At 33.0% G+C, this 25,831-nt stretch overlaps 1 protein-coding gene across 2 annotated transcripts in view; it reads left to right on the top strand.

Moving 5' to 3' along the window:
- The window catches only part of ZFPM2 (zinc finger protein, FOG family member 2), a 568,693-nt gene that overhangs the window by 42,068 nt on the left and 500,794 nt on the right, over window positions 1-25,831 (top strand). The gene's annotated exons all lie outside the window — the stretch shown is intronic.

The following is a 25,831-nucleotide window of genomic DNA, read 5'->3' as shown; positions in this document are numbered from 1 at the left end:
ATTCACAAAACTATTATTTCAGTAGGGTTCTGTGACATAAAACCTTGGAAATCAATACAGATTTAGTTTTGCCTCCTGTCTTTTCCCTTGTCTGCCCTCTACTGGGCATGAAAATACGCAATGAAACTATGGACAAATGGGGATGGTAGGGATAGAACAGCTAAAAGGAAGAGGGAGCTGGAAAAATTTTATACAAAGAAATCAGGAACATAGATAATTCAGCGAGGAATAGGAGTGTTTGACCAAATTTTTAACTGTTCAGAAAATGTCTGAAATTCACGATTTCATTCTGAACATTTCATTTGAAATTTGGAAATTTTATTTCATTTACAAACTATTTGGAAGCTCAGTCATACCCACTGTACTTTAACCAGGTTTGTGTGTTCTTATGTGATCAATGTGACTGGAATATTTGCTTTATTTTCTGAGAAATAATTTTTAAAAGGTTCTTAAATATCTGATTCTTAGAGATCCATTTGTCTAGTTTTCTGGTTGAAAGAAATTAAAAACATATTATTGACATAGCAAGATAAGAAATGTTATTATTCAATCATTATAAACTCATGATCCCACTTGAGGTTTCTTGGCAGACATACTTGAGTGGTTTGCAATTTCCTTCTCCAGTTCCTTTTGAAACAGCTGAGGACATTGAAGCAAACAGAGTTAAGGTGACTTGCCCAAAGTCACATAGCTAGTAAATGTCTGGAGCCAGATTTTAACTCAGGTCTTCCTGACTCTAGGTCTGGCACTCTAGCCACTATGATGCCTAGCTGCCCAGATGAAAATGAGCTTGAGCCAAAGTTATTCCAATAAACTATTGAACTATTATTTAGCAGACTAGAAAACTCATTGAAAGAGCTTCTATTAACTGATGAAGTTACTGGAAAAATCACATATATATGTACATATATGTGTGTGTGTATATACACATACTATATATGCATGTATATATATACACATACATAAAATAATATAAAAATACAAAACAATATAAGAATATGATTTTATATAATACAATGTAATATGATACCTGATATAATGCAAAAATTTTTAATACTGTTTAACAGAATATAAATATTATATGATATTATGTCACATGAAAAAATGCCAACCTACTGAAGAGGGACTCCATCAGTGATTTTCTTTTGTCTATGTTTTGGTTCAGATGCAAATTTCATATAATATAGAAGAGAAATAGGTAAGATATTTTTACCCCAAAAGCAATGGATTGTATTTTAGCTGTGTAATTTCCATTTAATTTAGTAGTCCAGAGTACAGTGTTTTGCAATTATGTATATATATTTTTCATAATAAAAGAAATGAAAGAGAACTGTACTATTTTTCATTTTCATATATTTTGTAAAATAAAATCCAAATTTACGAGAATGCTTAATTCTGTCTATTGACTGAATTTTCAGCTATTTTTTTTTTATCACAAGCCTCTACTTTTGGATTTTTACTCTTCCTTGAAAATTTCTACATTGGAAGAAAATCTTATGCTGTCCCAGTTTCATCCTCTACAACCGTGTCTATTGTTTCATATTTTAGAAGTTGAAACTATAGTAGATTTAGATGAATTTGTCTTGGTCCCTTGATTTGCCCTGGAAATTTGTTGCTTTTGTAATGTAAGTGAATTAATATTGACCAGCTTGTTTTATGGTAATTTATTCTTTTTCTCCAAAAATTAGTTATTATAAATAGTTTTAATCAAGAGATTTAGTTGAATTCACATTAATTGAGGTTTTACTTTATTTTAAGTAAATATATTGAGATTATTTTAGTGTGTGTGTATATATATGTGTGTGTGTGTGTGTGTGTGTATGTATATAGAATTATCATTTGTCCTGTACAAAACAAAATTATTTTTCCATACCACACTTCTGTATGTTCAAAAACTCTTCTGAGTCTGGTAGGTTACATATTTAAAAAGCATATTCTAGCTTTCAGATGCTATTTTGAGAAAGTGTGACATAGTGCAGTGGTCTTGAACTCACTTAGGACTGCAAGTAGAAAACTTCATATTGACTTAGAAAACCAAAAGTTAATGTTATCTATATTGTCTTGTATTTGTATTTATTCTGTTAAATATTTCCCAATTTTATTTTAAGCTGATTCTGCTGTACTTGGAGTTTTGCAGGTTTCATGCATCAAGGGCAGGAGTTTAACACTGGTATAGTAGATACAGGAGCTGGCACTGGAGTCAGAAAGACCTTGATGTAAACCCTACTTCTGACACATACTGAACATGTGACTCTGATGTATTCATATCTAAGTGCTTTGTTGTTATTGTTTAGTCATTTCGGTCCTGTCTGATTCTTCATGACCCCATTTGGGATTTTCTTGAGAAAGATACTGAAGTGGTTTACCATTTCCTTCTTCAGCTCATTTTGCAGATGAGGAAACTGAGGTAAACAAGGTTAACTGACTTGCCCAGGGTCACACAGCCAGTACATGTCTGAAGCCAGATTTGAATTCAGGTCTTTTGGACTCCAGGCTTAGGGCTGTATCTGCTGTGCCACCTAGCTGCAGTATAAATTGGAGAAAGGTACATTGCTTTGATAAAGGATGAAATCACAAATCTAAGCATATTGTCATAGATTTAGAGCTGGAAAGGACCACATAGGTCATTTAATACAAGTCCTTTGTTTTATTGTAGAGAAACCAAGACCCAGAGAGATTACAATATACATTGCCTCTAATCACACAGTTAGTAAGAAGCAGAGCTGAAATTCTGTGTTCCTGGCCTCCAAATTCAACACAGTTTGTGCCGTACCACTCTGTCTCTTATAGTCCTTATCTCAGGAAACATAAATATGCTACAATTATGAAAAAAAAGACTATAACCTGTTTTTAAAGGCAACAAAAATGTAAAGTAATGCTAATGGTTCATGAATTCAGGATAGAGAGCAAAGTAGAGATTTGAATCTGACAGAGAAGAGGTGAATATCAAAGCTATATCTGAAAGGGAGGGTTTGAATTTTAATAGTTTTGACATTAAAGAGCCTTATTTGAACACTAGCGAGACATGAGTGAAACAATATCTACATTGGATTATTCTTATCACTGTGTAAGATACAGTTCAAATGTTCTTTTGGCTGAGAAGGGGTAATCAATGGAATTCCTCCATTGGTGCTGAAGTATGATTTAAATTACCTGTAACAGAGGAATTCAAAATGAAGAGTAAGGATCATGCTGCTTATTGATATCATTAAGAGGATAATGTTGAGTCATTTAATTACTAAGAAAATCTTTATATGTTGACACAAATATATATATTTTTCTTCTTCAAAAATTTTTCAGATAAATATGCACCAATCATTTCCCCTTTCTCACTACCAGATTACTCTGAGGACAAAGTAGACACTTACTAAGTAAGGTAAAGCTGAAAGTATTGCAGAGAAAGAGAAAGACAGACAAATTCATTTTTCGCCAGTGGCAGCATTATTATATTAAGCATGTGGAACTGTCAATATCTAGTTTGTTAATGTGGGTGGAGTTAAAGTAACTAGAGAGCTAGCAAAATAGATTTGGATCCATCATTTAAATGACCCTATTTGTCAGGCATATTTCATGACAGTTTACTCCCATGCTTTTATGTTTTCCCTGCCCCAAGATTGAGACTGAGAATGAGGTACAAAATGGAGACCAGCGTTTCAGTCTTTTTATCAACAAGTATTTGGTCTACAACCATGCCTTTGCAGGAATATTTAAACACTGGCTTTCTCAAACCATCCTACAAAGTCATTACAACAGGAAGTTGGCAACTTCTAAAATTCCCATGCGTTAGCCCATTTCTTCTATCATATATTTTGTCATTTGATTTTTAAAACATTAACCATCTCAAATGTAACAAGTGAAATTATTCATGTCATTTTTATCAACCTTCATCCATTGGAAGTTGTATCTAATTATAACTTAAAGCATTTATCAGAAGTAACTGTGTAGGTTGTGTCAGTATCATTAGTTAAAAACACAGCTTTTATATAGAAATTAGCTTGGCCATGTCCACTCTCAACCAATTTGCATTAGAGGAATCTGTTCATTCAGTGTTTTCTTTTCTTGATGCTTTCATCCTCTTTAGTGATTTAACAGATATGGACAAGTGACTCAGAGGTAGTCATTACTTACCTTGGGGTGATTTGCTTTCAGATTCACTCTTTTAATACACATTTCTCTACAAATGGTCACTATATCCATTATTTATTAAGAAGCCCCAACTTGTAACTTGCCATTATAAGAGTGATAACAATTTAGGTTCAATCATTCAGATATTAACTTCTAACTACAATTATTTTGGTAACTGTGAAGTAGTATTGCAATATTCAAAGTTGGAAAAACTTGAGAAAACAAAATTATGATGGTTTGATAGGGCTGTGGACAAATATCTAGTTTTCAAATGGCCAGAATTCATTTCACTTGTAGAAAAGTTTATTAATTACCTTCATTGTATACTATTATTGTACTGCTCTCTAAACAAGGCACAAAGATGAATAAAGCCCTGTTTCTGACCTTAAGGAGTTTAGTATCTAGTACAGAAGGAAACCTATTTACACAGATAGCCATGATACTCATATCTTTTAAGAATGTTGAGGTACTTTACTTAATATCAAGAAAAGGAGTTTCACAATGAGAAAAAAAGAGAGTGAAGTATAATTCTATGAAGATAATGAGATGCAAATAATGAATGTGACTGGGGTAAATTTACAGTTAGAGAACGTAATTTATTCCCTTTGGGAAGTAAAACAGATGTTATTTGGGTTGACAAAATTTCCATCATTTGCTGTCAGAACTTTAAAAAAAATTTAAAAAGTGTCATTAATGTTTAAGATCCAGTTGTGAGAATTAGTGTGAGACTTGTGGCCTGCAGAAAGCCTAAGGAAAAGAATGATTGATTTCCAAACCTTACTTCCAGTTTTCTTTGTGAGATTTGTTTTGTTTTTACACATCTTTAATATTGTTATTTGTCAAATGTAGCAACATTACACTTTATCTATAATAATAATTACTATAAATAGAGCACTTTCAGGCATATATACATAGATACATATGTGTATGTGTATATTCATAGATACATACCTGTGTATGGATAGACATAGATATGTATTAAATGATTTTTTATATGTATAAAGCTCTTAGAAATGATCAGCCCCATATCCTGAACACCAGGATGTTCAGCGTAGTTTATTGGTAAGTTGTGTGTTCCTATGCACAAACACAGGTGTGTCTTTGTTTTCACTAAGTGATTAGAAGATTAATTTTAAATTGTGATGAGCATTTCTGGTAATTAAAAGCAAAATCCAAGTCATTGAATCAAAACCTATTTCCCAGTAGTTAAGAAATTTGACTTCTTTCATATATTTTTGAAGTATTTTAAGAGAGATGTAGAAAAAAATGCCACTGCTTTTGGAGGTAGGGAACCTCTTCTTTCTGGAGAATCTTATTTTAAATTTGTCAAATATTCAGAGCATCTTTTTAAAAAATTGATTCACTGTAACCTAATGGAAAGAAAACACTAAAAGTTGGTCAGTTGCATGGGTCTAGTGGTGATAACTGCCTGCATTCTCAACCACTGCCATCAATATATGATATAGTAGTGAATACAAACAAACCTGAAAATGTAGACCAAACAAGAGAGCTCAAATGATAAAATATTTCAAGATGATGTCTTGAATTTAAATATGGGTGATGACTTTGAAAAAATTATAGGAGGAAATGTGATTAAGATATACTAAATGGAAATCCATACAAAACCAGTGAAATTGTTAAAATATTCAAATATGCCATATTGTAACAAGAAAGCAATGTAATGCACTGAAATCAGCAATAGAACAGCTGTGTTTTAAAGGACAGTACTTTGAATGTCACTTGACAATTTGCTTTCAATTAGAAGTAATTTACAGGAAGATGCCCACAAGCTAATCTTTACAGGATAATTAAGTTCCATTTTCTTTACTTTTAATTAAAAAGCAGAAAAGATTTAGCTGATCCATAAAAAATGTTCTGTTTAAACATTCATCAGACTTCACACTCTTTTTTTTGTTATTTGTTGTAGCAGATGTTATCAAAAGTGCAGTCTGCTCTGTTTTAAACCATGAATATTTGGTAAGTGAAACATGAGTTTCAATAGGCGTGGACTACTGAGGTACGATCATCTAACATCTGTATGTTCAAATAGCCGTAAAACAGATACCCTAGCTTTTATTCCTCAATTGTCTTCTTTGTATTTGACTGGAATATAGAATCAGATTGCATAAATTGAGGAATAGTAAAGTTGTTGAATACTTGTATTATACCTGTGCATTAGCTATTTTTAAAAGAAAAAAAATTCTAAAGTTTTATTTAATGATGATAGATCAGGCAGATTGCTATGTTTTCAAACTTCTTTCACCTGGACATTTAGCAATATTTTGAAATAGCATTGTGTGTGAGATTTTAACGATTGAGAAGTCAAAGAATACCAGAAAAAAGAATACAAAGGCAATGAAGACTTTTTGTCTATGTATTATTATTAGAGTATTAGGCATTAAATTTCTTAACCTTTATTTCTTTTAATTACAATGTGCCCTGTGGACTACATATGCTCAAGATAACTGAAATATAGAGTTTGAAACATCCATTGGACGTTGCCATTTACAAAATGTGTAAAAGAATTGGCTTCTCATTTAGCAAATACTAAAAGAATATTTATATCAGATGGCTATGTATGTAACAGGTATGTCCTTCAGCAACTGTCATCCTAATTCCTTAGTTGCATTTTGGTTGCTCCAATGAAATGCTTCTTCTATTGTTGACTAGTGGTCAAGGTTAAAGATGCTAGAAAATTTATGTGGCTTGAAAAAATATCATTATGCCTGTTTTGTAGAAGCAGATATGTAGTTTCACTTAGTTTTTTTCTACTTTGTATTTGCTTGTTTGCATACCTGTTGAATATATCCAGAAGAATATGAGCTCTTTCAGGATAGGAACTGTCTCTCTCTTTTTTGTTTTCATTGTAACCATTCTGCTAAGTAGAGTAAATACTTAATGAATGCTTGTTGGAGTCAATAAAATGGATATAAATTAATTATCTTGATTTTTTTCCTTTATGTATTTTATATTTTGCATATAATATAGAGATCAAAAGGCACTTTTGGCCGATTTATATGATTAAATTTTCAAAAAAATAAAGATAATTTTATTTCAATATATAAATTCCTAGTTTTAACATTATTGTAAAGATTGCAACATATGACTATGACTTCCTTACATGTTTAACACATAAATTGCAACCTGTATATCTCACACATCGATTTAAAATTATGCCTCCTTTTGTTTCAAGGACTTCATAGGAAAATATCAAACCCCCCACCCATTTTTCTTTTCCCTATAATTCTACACCTAATCTGTTTGCTTCTTTTGAACTCTGAATTTGACAACTTTCACATATGAGTATTTCAAATAGCTTTTCCAGAAAAAATCAGCTAGTGTTTATAGCTTTAACATTTACAAAGTACTTTACAAAATATTGGTTTTTTTATATTCAAAATATCTCTAGGAGGTAGGTGATATTATTTCCATCTTATGGAAGAGGAAATGAAGACAGATAAAGGTTAAGTGACTTGCCCAGGAGCACACATCTAGTAACTATGTAAAGATGGATTTGAACTCAGATTTTGTTGATTCCAAGGGTCACTACTCTAGCTACTGTAGGACCAAACTGGACTTGACCTTAACTCAAGAAAATTACGTGGATAAATTTTTGTGCTGTTGTCATTGTGCCATTCAGCTGTTTCTTTGTAAATGAGAAAGAACTTTGCTAAATGGGATGTCATTGTATGGGCAAAATTAGTGCTATGTGGTTCATAGCTGTTCTCCATGGGTATCTTGATTCCTTGTTGATTTATCACATCTTATATACCTATGTGTCTCTCTCTAGAGCCTAGCACTGAACTTTGATCATAACAGGTGTTCAAAAAACATTTGTTGAATGGATGACTGCACTGTAACTCATTGAAATTCCATTTATTCCACTTGTCCAATGGATTCTATCTTGTCCTTTATCTGTTCTTTTCTGTAAAAGTCAGAATATTGGTCACCTGAATACAAGTCAATAGATTTTCTTTTGATAGTGTTCCTTTCTCTTTTTAATTCTTCTTTTTTTGTAAAGCAAGACAAAGTGAACTTAGTCCCCTCTGAACACTTATAAACTAGAATATAAGTCCAGAAACATGCTTAGAAAATAAGTTTTTTTAATGAGGTAAACAGAAACAGACACCATGTTGATTCTTCCAATGATTGCAACCTCCATATTCTAGGCATTTGCCCTTCTGAAATCAGTCCTTATCCAATATGTCACCAAGTCTTGTCCCCTTTCTTCTTTTTTTGGGGGGGGGAGGCAAGGCAGTTGGAGTTAAGTGACTTGCCCAAGGTCACAGAGCTAATAAGGGTCAAGTGTCTGAGGTTGGATTTGAACTCAGGTCCTCTTGACTCCAGGGCTGGTTTCTTTCTTCTTTAGAATGTTTTTTGGGGTCACATTTTTTTCCTTATCCTCACTTCCACCATTCTATTCTAGGCCCTTAAAATCTCAGGTCTAGGTTATCAGAAAAACCTGTGAGATTGGTCTCCGTGTAACTGGTTTCCCTCCAACAGTCATGAAGGCAGAATGATTTTTCTGAAGTAGCACTTTCATGATATCAGTTTCTTCTCTGTTACAGAAAGTTCAGCCTGCTTTTCCTACTTCCAGATCTGCCCTTTATCTTTTCCTATTATGTTCAACTTGTATCCTCTACCCAGTAAAGTATATTAGATCTACTCCAGTAAGGGTAAAAAGTGTTGTAAAGACACTGATGAGCTTAGAATTAGGAAATCCTGGGTTTGAATCCTGGCTCTGACACAATCTTGTGCAACTTTGGGTAGGTTGTATTTAACCTTGCTGACCCTCCCTTTACTAATCTGCAAAATGGGGGTAATAATTCATGTTTTTCAGAGGGCTGTTGCATTGAAAATGCTGTGTAAAAATTAAAGGGCTATATAAATGTGAGTTATTATTGCCCCTCATTCATGCTGTACACTTTTCTTGCATATGTGTCTTTGTTCATACTTTCCCTACAGGAAGTCTTTTCTTCTTCCCTCCCTTTTAACAAAACCCTAGTAATCTTTTCAAGGCTCAGCTGAAGTCCCACCATGTTCATGAAACCTTCCCTGATGACTCCTGCTCAAATGGTTTTGCCCTTTTCAGAATTCCAGGTTGACGTATAATCAGTCCCTCACAGTGTATCACTTGGATGTTTTCTAATTGTTTCATGTCCAAGAATTCTGTATCACCAGTGAGATTGTGAGCCTTTCAAGGGAATGCCTTCACCATGTCCCTTGCATCTTTTGTATCCCCTAAACATCTGAAAGGGTGTTAAATAGATGGCAGACACTTGATGGGTACGTGCCCATTTGATTAATAAAGCACATGTCATAAATATGATTTATTAAATACCTTAACCATGTAAATTAATTGTTCTAACAAGCTAGGGTATTTTGTTTTATTTTGTCAAGACAATTGAAAATGTAACTTTCCCCATAAATAATTTTCACTGGCAAAGAGATAAGCAGAATTCTACAGATCATCATGTGGCAAAAAGAAATAAGTTTAATTGCTGAATGGTTAATTTTGTAGGGTGTTACTATTAGGATAACTAGGGCATAGCCACATTGGCATTGCTGGGGCCGAGGTTCAGTAAAGTCTTTTAATATTTATAATTACCCTTCCATGAACAGTGTTTAACTTAGCTATAGCATTGTGCCACGGTATTAAAATGTGGCACAAGGTCTAAGTTAAAAGCAAAATGCTTAATTAATTTAACAAAATTAAGCACACAGCTTCAGGTTATAAGAGCAGAGTTAATGGATTCAACTATTCTTTACTTTCACTACAATCAACAAAATCTGGACAAATTTCCTAGAAATGGACCTTGTTAAATTAAAATGGATTAGTGTTAATTTTGTGGGAACTTTATAACACCTCCTGAGATAATTAGAGATACTCTTTTTATCGCAAGACCAACTCTGTGAATCATTAGGTTGGAAGTTGACTTTAGCACTTCTTTTGTAAAAGGCCTCAAAATTAATCATCGCTTGAGATATGAAGTGGTTGTTTTAAAAAATATGACTGTAGTTTAAAAGTAAAGGCTGGATGGCCACATTTTAGTGGTGTAGAAAGATTCTTCGTCAGGTATGGTAAAAACCAGATGACCTCTGAGTCCTTTCTGGCACAGAGATTCTATGATTCTGTGATAGACTATGTTGTAGTCATGGGGCTATAAATAAATACGTCCTATTTTTGGACTAGAGCCAGTATATGATGATCAAAATCTAGGCCATGGTATTTAAGCACTAATCATGTTTATTAAGGCTCTCATTCTTGCCTGGATTTATGGTAGAATCAGCTATTTCTCCTGCTGCTAATGTTCTATTTACTGTTTTAAAATAGAAGTTTATCATTGTAATAGCAAGATGTTTTCCAGAGCTGATCATTTCAGAGCTGGCTAAATGATGCAGTGAATTAGAGAACTGTTTTTTGAAGTCAAAAAGACTTGAGTTCAAATCCATCCTCAGACACTTAACTTGCCATGTAACCCTGGGCAAGTTGCTTAATGTGCATCTTTCCATATTTCTTCATCTTTAAAATGCTGGTAATATTAGCTCCTACCTCCTAGGATTATTGTGAGGATCAAATGAGATAATGCTTGTTCATTGCAAAATTTAAAGCACTATATGAGTGCTAGTTATTCATATTATTATTTTTGTTGTTCTTGATATAATTTCAATTATTGAATATGATTTTTATGAACTTTATTCTGTTGAGGTAGTTGAAATGTTGATACAGGAGCTGCACAGAATTGTAAGCAGTATCTATCATAGGTTAGTTTTTAACACAGAAATGGCTACATACTGGTTCTATTTCAACATAAGTTCCTTTGCTGTAGCTGTCAGAATTCCCTCTTTCTGGTAGGCATTGATTTAAAAAATATATTATATGGCACTCAATTTTTTTCTATTTATAATTTTCATATACATATGTACATATAAATCCATCCCAGCACTGACTTGAATGAAATCCAACTAAAGTTAGATTTCAGTGTTATGAATATTTTCTCTACTAATGGAGATTAAATTATCTAATCCTTTGTGATACTTGCTAAGTCTAGTCAGCAAGCATTTATTAAGACCCCATTAGATGTATGGTGCTAAATTTCAAAGTTTAAAGTTAAATAAAAATGGCAAAAAATAGGCCCTATCTCCATAGACCTCACATTCTACTGGGGAAGACAACATGTAAACAATTATGCACAGACATGAAATATGCAGGATAAAGAGGAGATAATCTTTGAGGAAGGATAAGAACATTAAGGATGATCAGTAAAGGCTAATTGCAGAAGGTCATATTTTTCTTGGGATCCAAAGGAAGTCAGAGGAACCATGGGGTAGAGATGAGGATTGAAAGGACTCCAGACACAGGAAACAGCTACTGAAAATGCTAAGTTCTGGGAGGGGGGAGTATCTTGCAAGGGAAATAGCAAGGAGACCAATTTTACTGGATCCCAGAATATGCTGGGGGGAGTAAGGTATAAGAAAACTGGAAAAAGTAAGAAGGGACCAGGGTATGAGGGACTTCAAAAATTCAAATGCAAGATTTTATATTTGATCCTGGAGGTAATAAAGAGGTAGTGGAGCTTGTTAAATAAAGGAGTGATAATGGTTAGACCTGGAAAGCTAGGTGGATAGAGTACCAGGCCTAAAGTCTGAAATACCCATCTTTTTGAGTTCAGAATAGGCCTCAGACACTTGCTAGTTGTGTGATCCTGGGCAAGTCACTTAACCCCGTTTGCCTCCTGTAAAATGAGCTGGAGAAGGAAAAGGCAAATCACTCTAGTATCTTTGTCAAGAAAATCCCAATTGTGGTCACAAAGAGCTGGACTTGATTAAAAAGACTGAAAAAAAAACCCAACAAGGTTTGGGGAAGTTCAGTTTTGGAGCTCTTTTGAGTTTAAGATGTTTACTGATATCTAGTTTAAGATGTATAATAGACATTTGGATATACAAGACTGAGATATAGAAGAGAAGTTAGGGCTTGAAACATAGATTTGAAAATCATTGGGCTACAGATGATAATTTAATCCATGGAAACTAGTGAGATCACCAAGGAATATAGTACAAAGAGAAAAAAGAAGGGCACCCTCCATTGGCAGGAGTGTCCTGGATAGAGAGAGAGCAAAGGAGATTCCAATGGTGTGATCAGATAGGGAGTGAAAGAACCAGGAGAGAGTAGTGTTAGAAAAAACTAGAGTGTAACAAAGAGAATCCAGAGTGTCAAAGGCTATAAAATCAAGAAGGATGAGGATTGGAACAAAGTAATTAGATTTGGCAATTAAGAAATTGCAAGTAAAATTTAAAGACAGCATTGAATGACAAGATCAGAAGCCATGATAAAGAGAATTAAAAAGCGAAAGAAAGAAAGTGTAGGTATCTATTGTAGACTGCTTTCTTGACTAGTTTAGCTGCAAAAGAGAGAAGGGATATGAGATGATAGGTGGGAATGAAAGAATCAAGTAAGGATTTTTTGAAGAGAAGACATGGCCATGTTTACAAGAAAGAAGGAAACAGCCTGAAGCCAAGAAGAGGTTGCAGATAAGTGAGATGGTGGAGATAATAGAGGAGTCTATCTGCTAGAAAATGTGGGATAAAATCATTTGTGTGTATAGAGGATTTAGCCTTGGCAAGGAGAAAGTAAGTCAGACAATAGTTGCCGATGTCTTCTTAGTAACTTTCCCCCACTTTTTTGTAAGGACGTTCTCCTTGTCTTTATTTTACCCCATTCATTTGTATTTTTCTCTTCGAGATAGCTTAAAGTTGATTCCAGAGTGTCTTTACAATTATTAATTAAATAAATTAATTAAAATAATAAATAAAATAAATAAAACATCATTAAAATAAATTAATAATTAAATAAAATAATTAAAATTATGATCTTTTCACATTTCTAATGTATTCACCTGGTTGGGTTGACGTCTTCTTCCCAATTTCACCTTTTTACATGCACTTTTTCACATCAAATCCAGAGGTTGGTGAAGCCTAAATGTGGCTGTTGTACTATCATAAACAATTAGAACAGATGCAGGTTTATCTCTAGTATTTTATGGCTATTGGTCTTCTAGTTTCACCAGCTTTCAAAACGTAACTTAAGTGGAGGTGGTTTTTTCCTCTGAATCATTTTCTGCCTCCATTTTTGGTTGCTAGGCTGTTTGCCATTTGAAAGTATACTGTTCAAAATCTTTAATCATTATCCTCTATAATATTTGGCAAATGAGTCTGTGCTTGGAATTCGTAGCATTCTTGCCAGTCTTGTCTCCCTGCATTTGATAAGAACACTGAATACCTTCTAGTTGATGCTGTTTCTAGATTCTTTCAACCTTCACATTTTCATGCCTGTTTTGTATTGGTTAAAATTTTAAAGATATGTTGATCAGTTTCCACATCTTTCTTTTTGTCCATTAACATTTTAAAAATACCTGTTTCTGTAGGCAAGGTTGGAGCTTTTTGAAGTCACACAGTCTCCTCATTTTAATCTTTTTCTTCCACTTAAGTGTTTGCTTTGCCATTTGTTCTCAGGAACAGATGAAACTTCATACAGTTGATTTCTTAGATGACTCAGACAGTTTTAAACCATATTTTGCAGCATAGTTTTTGCTCTCCTACTCTGTACCAAGTTTCTTATTGAAGTTATTTACCAGGTGTATGCCACCATCATTTGGACAGTCTACTCAGGCTTTTTATACATTTTTTTCACTTCATAAAATTCATTTTGATTAAGCTTGTATATGTCAAGTGCCTACTACAGGTCTAGATACTGAGTTTGGTTCTGAAGATTGTGTTTGTCCTTTTCAAAGAAGACTATGACATCAAAGAGGTGATGACATGACTTGTACTTGATTTTGTTTTGAGTGAGGGTGGGCTGAAGATAGAAAAAAAATGAAATTTCCCGATTTTGCAAGGAGCTTTCATTATAATAAGAGAAAACAAAATACATACAAAGTAATGCAAAATAATTTTGTGGGGGAGTGTCTTAGCAGCTATGGAGGGGTGTATGAATCTGGTTCACGTAGGAGGAGCACTGAGGGAATCTTGAAGGATGCTTAGTATTCTAAATGACAGATAAATAAGGGATGGGAGAGTGTGTTCCTGATACACAGATATGCAAAAGACAAAATTGTGTCAGGTTATGGAATATTGACGTTATCCTCTTCATTGAATGTTGTCACATTATTTTCATGGTCTGTTTATAAACTCCCAGGCTTATTAGTAAATATATTTTTTTCTACAATGACTTTTACTTCTGACTCAAACTTACATGATGGAAGGAAACTGGAAAGAGTTCAGTCACTGGATTCCAGAGTGTCTTGAGGAGAGTAAGGTATAATAAAGAACCTGGAAAGGTAGGAAGGGGTCAAGCTATGGAAGGATTTAAAAGTCAAACAGTGGATTTTATATTTGATTCTGGAGGAATAGGTGATCATGGATTTCCATAAGAAGGCAGCCACTTGGTCAGATCCATAGTTAAGTGATAGTAATTTGACAGCTGAGTGGAGGATGAAGTGGAGAGTGGAGAGACTGGAGTCAGGGACTCAAGAAGAAGACTATTGTAATAATCCAGGTGTGAGGTGAGAAGGGTCTACACCAGTGGTGACAGTATTAGACAAAATCAGGTGGCATATGAAGGACATGTCACAATGATTCAAATGCTAGAATTAGATTTGAAGGTGACACCTGTGTTACAAGCCTGAGTGACTGGGAGGATGGTGGTACCCTTTACAGTTGTAGGGAAATTAGGAGGAAGAGTGAATTCAGGGGGATAGAAGATTGTGTTTTCAATTGCAAAATGATTCCTAACCATGACGTTCAACCTATCCTAAAGAAATAATACTATCTAGAATTTTATATAGTGCTTTAAGATTTGCACAGAGCTTTACAAATATGGTTTCTGTTTATTCTCATAACAACTCTGGGAGGTAGGTGCACTTCTCCCAGCGCTAAACACCAACATTAGATATAGGTACAAAAGAAATGGAAGAGAGTTCATCCTGGTTATAATATTATTTGTAGTGTGATGTAGAGGATAGACAAATGATTTCAGAGACAGGAAGACTTGATTTCAGCTTCTATTTCTGACACAATCTGTGCGACCCTAGGGAAGTCACTCAACCTCTCTGTGCTTTGGACAACTCTCTAAGACTAAATTGCAAAGAAGTTAATGACTTACCTTGGTGGATTTTCTAATTTCCTAATTAGATAATTTCTTAATCTGGAATATCCTATAGTAATGAAATCAACAGTGTCATCCCTATCTGTTATTTTGAATGACTCGAATGTTTGAGCAAGGAAATAGGATTAATTTTCAATGATTACATGTATATATATATGATGATCATTCTAACCACATTAGAATATGTATAATCTTTTTGAGAACAGATACTGTACTTGTTTTTTCTTTTTCCAACTCTTAGCCCAGTGCCTAGCACTTAGTAAGCTTATCACTTAATTGAATGTTGTTTGGGTGTCTACAGTCTTTTTCAGCCTTACTCATTCAAGTTGATAACAACGCCATCATCAGCATCATTTTCAAATATAAAGGAAAAAAGTATCAAATATATCTGTTGGTAAAGCCAAATTGAATTTTACAAACCACATTTTACAAGTGAATTTCTTAAAGTAGATTCATGATAGAAAATTAGTTACTATCTAAATACACATTTTAGAATGGTGGTTTCTTTAAGGTTGACTTTATCTGCTCCTGGTAAATTGTGACTATTTTGGCTGTGATTCTAAATTAAGAATTTTATTGTAAACATTTACAATCTAGCCTTAAACTTCAGTACAAGCTCAGGGTGTCAACTGCTTGTAATAGGAAAATGTAACCTAGAATACAGTCATTGCTATCTCTTCTTAGGTTTAATAGAATATCTCAAGTAGTGCAAAAGCTGAAATACTACATCCTCACTCTGGTTCCATTACAGTATTTTACCCCTAATACTGATTGTATTGAATTTGTGTTATGCTAGATACCTACTGAAAAGTGATGATGCCCTGGAGGGTTATTGCTATTAGTGAGACTGTTAAGATAGTGAGTTCTTTTCAAAAATGCAACTCCTGATGCTAAGTGGGTTTTACTTCATCAAGCACTCAGTTTTCTTTGGAGTAAATAATATTTCTATTAACATTTCTTTGTTATGCTATTATGTGTTTGAAAATAGTTCTAAATAAAGTTAATTTGATATAATATAGGATGAAGTTACTGTCTTCTGTCCATGGAAAAGGAAGTTATCTCTAGTCTTACATTCTTTATTTACATTTAATCATCTTGTCAAATGTTTGTGTGACAGTGTTCAGGTATGCAAAAAGGGATCTATTTCTTTGTGTATTTATTATGACCCTATATCTTGAAGAATCAGGCTTCCTATCACTTCTAGTTCAAGTTGACTCTACTTTATAGTCTGAAATATTGAAATTTTTTGCAATTTGCGAATTGCTTGTTAAGTTGATTATCAGTAACACACAAAATGTCACACTTGAGAGGAGAGATATAGATATTTAATTAGCACAAGTCCTATCAAGCACAAAATAAAGTCTGTTTTATTTTTAAAATATATTTTATGGATTGTAATAGTAAGTATCCCAACATACACAGGGGGGCTTGATATCACAGGTTCTTAGATCTGCATTCACAAAAGGAAAGCAATTTTCAAGGGGCTAACAATCACTTTAATCAAGCACATGTATCTTTCTTTAATCAAGTAAATATATAATTCAGCTAGTTGAGGGAGTCAGCACCCTGAACTTCAAATAAAATACAGAGAAATGAAAAGATCAACACACGACTTCCTCTGCCTGAATTCAACAGACAGTTGGACCCCCAACTGTCTGACCATAGTTACTAGCAAGGAAAGCACTGACATCTGAGTTTTCAAAGCCAGGGGGTTCCTTAAAGTGGCTTCCCAGAGTCCTGGTCTGGCACTCAAACCTTCTTACAAAAACTAAGCCCCAAAGGAAAACCTCACCTTCAGAGTATTTGTACACTTTTGAGAGCCAGAGGGTATCACAACCCTTGGGAATGGGCCCTTGAGGCCCATTAATGGGTGGGGAAGGTTTTTAATCACATTAAAATGATTAATAATACATTCACTGTTAGGTGGGTAAAATAATTAACAATACATATACTGTTTCCAATTAAAGAAACTCTTGTTTCTGTACTTTATGCCTTGTAAAGACTCTTGATTGATAAAGGCAAGATTTAATCAGAGGCATTATATGTCTTGATTATACTAAAATCAAAACAGCAAAAGATTCTGTATTACTTGCCATTACATGGATATCTTCTAATTTTCATATTTTAAATTTTCCTCTATATACACTCCCCCTTCCAGAAATCCATCCATTAGAACATAGAGATAATAGAAGAAAAATTTTAAAAATAAGCAAAAATAATCAGGGCATCAACAAAATTTTTTTCTATTATATGTATTGTTGCACACCTGTGGACACCCAGCATATGTGATGGAATAGGGGTAGGTATCTTATCATATCTTTTCTTTGGGACCAAGCTTATTCTCTTTAAGTCTGCAACATTCATTTTCAATCATTTATTCAATTACTTTTACTGTTTACATTGGTAGTCATTGTATATATTGTTTTTTAATCTCTGCTTACTTCACTCTATCAGTTCATATAATTCTTTCCATTCTTCTCTGAATTTATCATGTTCTTAGTCATATTCTTAATTTATCATATTTTTCATATTTTCTCATGATATAATAATATTATATTGTATGCATGTGTCACAGTTTGTTTAACCATTCCCCAATAGATGGGTACGAACTCTATTTTCAGTTTTTTGATACCAGAAAAATTTACCTATAAATATTTTAATGTATATTGGGTTTGGTTTTTTTTTTGGTCAGTGATTTCCTTAAGGTGTGTTCCTAGCTGTTGATTCTCTGGGTAAAAGACAAGGGATGTTTTATCCACTTTCTGTCAATCCAAGTTTATTTCCAGTATGGTTGTACTAATTGCTTTAAAATTGATTTTATTTGTTTCTAGTTCATTGGAACTATTTTGACTTTAGTTTCACATTTGAAAATTACTTGTAAATATTTAGAATCTATCTTTAAATCATGTTACCACCTATTTGTCAACTACCTGTAGAAAGTAAATATGCCTTTTACTAAAAAGTTTTGTCCAATAAATTGTCTACTTCCTTTCCATGCTGCAAAACCATGCTGATGTCTAGAGACCTGCAGCTCCACCAAAAATGTACGTTAGTGTTCCTGTCGTTCCATAGTCTCTCCAACATTGATTCTTCCTATCTTTTGTTATCTTTTCCAATTTGATGGATGTGAAGTAAAAACCTAAGGTTCTATTGATTTGTACTTTTCCTATAAATGGTGATTTCAATAATTTTTTAATAGAGTTGCTAATATTTTGAAGTTTTTCTTTTGAGCTCTGTTTTTCATATTATTTGAACAGAATGATATTTATTTATAAATATTACTGTTAGGTATGTGTACATATTTATGTACATGTATATGTTTATATGTGAATATCCATATAGACAAAGACAAATAGATATAGCTATACATCATCTACATACATCCATATGGATGCATCTATCTATATCCGGAGAGTTATATCTTGTATAACAAGTCTTTTCCTAAGAAATTTAATTTAACATTCTTGTAGTCTACCACTTCATTTTTTATCATGGACCCTTAATCTATGCTAGTATCTGGTAATGAATGCTGAGTCATCCAACAAGCCAAGAAGACCTTTTCAATTGCATATATTCAAAATTAACTATTTTTATAATGTATTATAATTTCCTCTATGCCTTGTTTCTCTAAGAATTCATCACCTACTCATAACTGTGAAAGGTATATAAGCTCTTTGAATTTCTTTATGGCATGGTCTTTAATATTCAAGTCGCATATTGTTATTAATTTATTGTAGAAAAAGATGTAAAGCTTTAATCTAAGCCTAATTTCTGCTAGAATACCTTCTAGTCTTCCTAGAAGTTCTTACAACACAGAGAATTTCTTCCTATGTAATTAACCTATAGAATTTCAAGGAGTTTTTCATCTCAGTACTAATATGTAAATCTTGGTTTGAAATTCTATAAATTGAAGAAATAATCTACAGGTAGTGCAGTTTAACAAATAGAGAGCCATTCAGTAGACCAAAAGGGTAAGAGTTCAAGTACTGCCTTTGACACATACCTTTGAAGTTGCTTATATTAGGTGTTGATATCCTAACCAGGTAAACTTAGGCAAGTTATTGAATTTTTCAGACTGCAAAAAAAGTGAAGGAGGACTATTTTCTCATCTAATTTTCAGGACCAAGTTTGCTCATTATAATCAGTGTTCAGTTAACATCAAGTGTTCACTTTCCTTGTTTTGTTTTGTTTTGTTTTTGCTTTTGCTATTCTTTCCATTCTCATTATTGTAATCATCATATACTTTGTTTTCCTAATTCTGTTTATTTCACTTTGCATCGTTTAATATGTCTTTCCATGCTTTTCTGTATTTTTTCATATTAATTGTTTCTTAGAGTAAAATAACATTCCATTATATTCATGTGCTATGGTTCATGGATTACTTTCTTGACTCCATTTCCTTGACACTAATAAAAGTGCTGCAACAAATATTTTCTTATATATGAGAATCTTCTTTCTCTTCCTTATGCATATATGTCTAACAATGGGATCCCTGGGTCAAACGGAGAATGGCTATTTTAGTCACTTTCTTAGTGTAAATCCAAATTACTGTCCAGAATGGTTGGACCAAGTCATATCTACACCAACAATGTAGTATTGTCCCTGTTTTCACACACCCTCTTCATCATTATCTATTGCAATTTCTAACTATCAATTGAATTTGTTGAGTATATGTTAGGGTTATGAATATATTTTCATTTACTAACTTAGACTAAAATCATTTCTGGCCCCCAAATTCCTTACATGTTATTTACATGTCCCAGTCATCTCACACCCCCACTGCAGACATTATCTAATTATTTTGTTTTAATTCAGTTTCATCTTATATGTTCTAAGAAGCTCCTTTTTAAACTTCATATGCAGTGACCAAATTTTATTCCTTTGCTTTCTATTAATTATATTCTGGAAGTTATATTTGTAGTAATCAAGAACAAGATTAATAAATAAAGCCAATATCTCCAAGGAAAAGAAAAGGTGATTTTTTTTCGTGAAAGTAGCAGTGCCAATTTTTCAATCTAGTTTTATCTTATTATACTAAAAAAAAAATCTGATAAAGTAATGAGATTTAACAAAGTTTTTTCACCATTTTGTGAACAATAGAAATGATTGTGAATTCCCATCCTGAGTTAGGTGAACTATGTCTTTTGCTTCTATTAGCAATAAATTTGTTCTATTGGCCCAAAGAATTTAAAAGCAGTGAGGAAATTTGCAAAGTGTCAAATTTAGTTTCAACTGAAGGAAAAGCTTCCCAACAGTTAAAGCTAGCCATAAATTAAATGGACCCATTAGGGAAGGGAAGCAATGGATTCCTCTGTACTTCCAGTTTTCTTCTAGTAGAGTGTGATTGCCTACATGTTGAGTGTGTCTTAGTGGAGATTCTTTATGAAATACAAGTAAGAACAGATGGCTCTTGAGATTCCAGCAATTCTAAAATGCTTTCATTTTCTGATTATGTTTTTTAAAGAAGATCATTAAATGTTAACAGAAAGGGATCCTGTAAAAGGGATTTTTTTTTTTCCAAATAAGAGTCTACTTGGAGTTTTTGAAAGAAAACACCATCAATGGAATAATGTTATTTGTTTTGAGGAAAAAGAAACCTTTTTATATTGATCTTAAAACAAATATTCCTGAAACATACTACAATATTAGCACACAAATTATCTGGAAATATGACTTGCCAGGTTGGGGGAAGGGAAAACTAATGAAATTCAGACAAGCAATAATTATAAGGCCAAGAAAAAGGCAATTAAAATTGAATTATGACAATAAGAGTGAGATATTTATAATTCTGCAAATTAATTATGTGATTTTAAAATTTTAAATTATGAAAGGACAAAATAAAAGTACAGAAATAGGAAAGAGGCCCATGGGAAATTTTATATAAACCAGTCTTGACTGTAAATGATCTTAGATTTAATCCATGTATGAGAGTACATTACAGAGAATGGGGAAACATTTCTTAGAGGTTAAACTATGTAGATTTTTAATGTCTAAACCAATATGCAATCAAATATTATGTAGATAGTCTGTCTGACTTCATGAATCTACTTAGTCACAGTGTAAGAACCCAAAAGAGATTGAAGCCTGATTTCATAATTGAAGCTATAATGTGTTCTGTTGACCAGAATAAAACCCCTAAGCCTTATTACAATTTTGCATTAATTAGTGAGAAGGTAATGAACAATCATTGTTTTCAAGTATATGTATGTATGTATGTATGTACACATATATACGTATATGTATGTGTGGGTACATATATATACACATATAAAAAGAGGCATAGTGGCAGAATTCTGGCTTAGGAGTTATAAAGACCTAAGCTCAAATTTCCCTTCTGACATTTACTAGCTGTGTTACACTGTAGCAAATCATTAAACCTCTAAGTGACTTAACCAGCTCCTTTGGGTCTATCTATTTAGTTTGTAGGTGGAGGGAGTTGCCACAGTTACTCAGACTGATGAAATCACTGATCTTGTACTTATAACTTTGAGAATATAGTATCTTATATACCTTGGAGAAAGAACATGACCTTGCCTGTTCTTGTATGTTCAACACTCAGCATAGTGCTAAGCACTACTTTAATTCATCTTTTATTGATTAGTTGGTTGGTTGAGTGTTGGATTCAAAATCAGAAAAACCTAGGTTCGAATCTTGCTTCCGACAGTTGCCTCTTGGTATGACCATGAGAACTTAACCACTATGACCCTCAATTTTAAGGAGATCCTTGCTCAGTTGCACCATGACATTGACTCAGTCCAGTTCCCCACAGAGGTTGGAATATGTTGATTTTAACCAGCCACTCAAAAGATAAAGGATGCATTTGGTGGTGGTGATAAAAGTTAGAGGAGAGAATACAGGAGTATATTCCTGGCTAGAGAGAAAGGACTTCTGTATGCAAAGTAAAGCGGAATGATAATTTCACTAGGCTTCTCTCCATTATAGGCTTTTTACAACAGCAGTTGATCCTATATACCTCTTTACTCAAGAAGACTCAAAACACCCTTGGGTATTAGAAGAAAAGTGCTCATCATAGGAGTGGAAGGAGAGATGGTTAAAGAATGAGGAGAAATGGCAGACTATTTTGTTACAAACACAAAAGATCTGAGAAATAAAGCTAGGTATAAGCTTACTTCCCAAGCAAATATATCAATAGTAGGGTTCATAAAAAACAAGAGTAAGTATTCAAAAAAGTAAGTATTCAAAAAACCAAAGCTAAGTGTTAAAAAATATTTTCTTTTTTAAAATTTTATTTATTTTTTTAGTGTTCTACAATCACTACCATAAAACTTAGATTTTTACCCCCCCACACCTACCTCCCTCCCTTCCCCGCCCTCCCCAAGACAGCATACAATTCTATATAGGATCTACATATACTTTCCTATTGAATACATTTTCATAAAAAAATTTCAAACTGAATAAGTAATATACAAAAAAATGAACCCCCCAAAACCTTATTTAAAAAATTTAATAACTTCTTTAGAGATCATAGAATAAGTAAGAAAATTTAAAATCTTTCAGAAGAGAAATATAGCATTTGAAAGAAGCTACTAGTTAGAGCTATCAGAACAGAATTTATGTAATCAAAAAAAGGTAGTAGACAATTTAAAATGTTTGGTGGAGAATCTCTCCAAAGTGGTAGAAGTTCTAAAAAAAAGAAAGTTTAAAACACAGAAGTAAAAGAAAATTTGAAAGAAAACAAAGGCAAGGAATGCACAGAAGTGGGGTAAGGAGTATAGATCACTCAGCAAATATGATAAATTTAAAAACTCAAATACACTATTTAAGAAATAATGAAAGAAAACTATCTAGATTTTTAAAGCATGGGTAAACAAAGTACTGATTGCTTAAATTCACTTATCACAACATAACAAAACAAAACACCCTGCTTGAAACTCTAAGTCAAATAATAGAAAAAAGTAATATTTCAATGACAAATGGAAAACTTTGCAAGCAGTCAGGTAAAGAGGCTTTATCTCTGAAGGTTATAATAAGCCAAGATTATTCTGTCCTGTGAGGCAACATTCAAATAAAATATTCTAAAACTCAAAACACTCAAGGTGTAGCAAAAAAAAAATCCTTCAAAACTGATCCTAATTATAATTTTTTAAAAAATGGACTTTCAACAAAAGAGACAGCTAAGCTATCCCTGAAAAAAAAGAAATAAATTCAACAAATAAGAATATTTGTGCCACAAAACCATAAGTAAGAGAAATACTATATGCATACATATGGGAATAATTATCAAGAAAAAGCTGAGCAATAAAATTAATCTTCTCATATTTATAGGCTGAAATATTCAGCTTGATCAGTGATCTCATTGATTTGCATGAGTGTTCATTGCATATATATATATACATATATGTGTGTAGTATGTATACATATATAAAATATCTGTATCTTTCAGCATCTGTGATACTTTTCCAAAAATAGACTGTGTATTAGGATGCCAAAAGCAATTCCTCATTAGATATGTGGTCAAAGAACTTTTCACAAATTTGAAAAGAACCATGAACTATTAGCAGCCATATGAAAGAATCACTAACAAGATAAATCCAAATTTAAAAAACCCTAAGGTTCATACCCTGAACACTGATAAAGATGATAAAGGATGAGAATAATCAGTGTTGCAGTGGTTTGGGAATATAGATACACTCGTATTCATTGTTGGTGGATCTGTGAATCAGTAGAGTCAGTTTAGAAAATAATATTGAATGATGCAAAAAAAAGTAAAAAAAAAAAAAAAGTATCATTTGACCCAGAGACTTAGTTCCTATGCATATATCTCAGGAAAGTCATTACTAAGGAGAACGCCCACATATAAACCAAAATATTTATAGCAGAATTTTTAAAAATTAATTTTATTTATTTTCAGTGTTCTACAATCACATATAACTTAGATTTTTTCCCCTTCTTCCCCCCCCTTCCCTCCTTCCTCCCTGAGACGCTATACAATTTTATATAGGTTCTATACATATGTTCTTATTAAATACATTTTCACTATAGTCATGCTGTGTAGAATTAAAATGAATGGGAGAAATCATATAACAAACCAAAATGTAATACACACAAAAAAATGATCTGCTGCATTCTGTGATTGAATTCCATAGTTCTTTCTCTGGATATGGAAGACATTTTGCCTTAAAAGACCATTGGGAATTTTTTTAAGTCCTTGCATTGTAATGAAGTTCCAAGTCTACCAGAAAAAACTCTCACACATTGTGGTCATTGCTGTGCACAGAGTTCTCCTGGTTCTGCTCCTATCACTCAGCATCAGATCATTTATAAGTCTTTCCAGGCCTCTCTAAAGTTTTCCTGTTCATCATTTCTCATAGCACAATAGTATTCCATTACATTCATATACCATAATTTTATTCAGCCATTCCCCAGTTGATGGGCATCCCCTTGATTTCCAGTTTTTGGCCACCACAAAGAGGGGTGCTATAAATATTTTTGTACCTGTGGGACCTTTTCCCATTTTTATGATCTCTTGGGAATATAGTCCTAGAAGCAATATTGCTGGGTCAAAGGGTATGTATATTTTTGTACCACTTTGGACACAGTTCCAAATTGTATAGCAGAATTTTTGAGGTAACGAACAGCTGGAAACAAAGTAGATTTCTATCAATTCGTGATGCATTTGTATATTAGAATATTATTATGATGCAAAAAATGAAATATGATAAATATAGAGAAGCAGGGGAAGATTTATATATTCTGACAATGAAGTAATCATAGCCAGAAAAACCAAATATACAATTACTAAAACAATGTAAATTGAAGGAATATGAACTATAACAAAATTGAAAGTGAATATTGTAAAATTACAAAGAAAAAGCATGATTTTATAGAAGTATGAAAAAACACCTCTTACTTCATTCTTTTGAAGAGATTGGAGGCCCATGGATGTGGAACATAGTATGTTTTTTCAGATTTTATCAGTGTATTAATTAGTTTTGTTGGTTTTCCTTTTTTTTCCTTAAAAATATTGCTTGTTATGCAGACTATCTCTCTAGAACAGAAGAAAGAGAAAGATTCTGAAGAAATTTTGGGAATACAAATATAAAAGTTATCAATAAAATATATTTTATGAAATGAAAAGAACTTATTAAAGCAACCAAAATACATGAAATATCAACGAGGGTACTAAGACACATAAAGACTTTGAGTCTCTCTATTGGCCAACACCATTTTGTGAGATATCCAACCCAAGAGTCCTTTTAAATTTCAACCAAGGATTTCTTTTCCTGTTTCTCTCCTTTGCACCCAGTGATTGTGACCTTGACTTTAGTTCTAAAGCTACTAGGAGGAGAAGATAGAATTCCTTTGACCTATGTGACCACTGATGGAAAGCCAAAGAGGGAACTGACATTAGTTGTATTCTAAGAAAGAGCCTATGTTTGAAGAGACCATTTCTCCTCACTCTTTGTATCCTGTGATGGTAGCTCTTCCTGTATCAGTTTCCAATCATTTTTTGACCTAGCTTCTAGTCACAAAGACACACATGCAGCAATCTGGGACCACAGATTATATATGTCCTTTAAC

This window comes from Notamacropus eugenii, chromosome 4 (assembly GCF_028372415.1).
Source record: "Notamacropus eugenii isolate mMacEug1 chromosome 4, mMacEug1.pri_v2, whole genome shotgun sequence".
In the NCBI taxonomy this organism is placed as follows: Eukaryota; Metazoa; Chordata; class Mammalia; order Diprotodontia; family Macropodidae; genus Notamacropus; species Notamacropus eugenii.
Note: the sequence above shows the minus strand (reverse complement) of the source record. Positions and strands in the feature narration are given on the sequence as shown.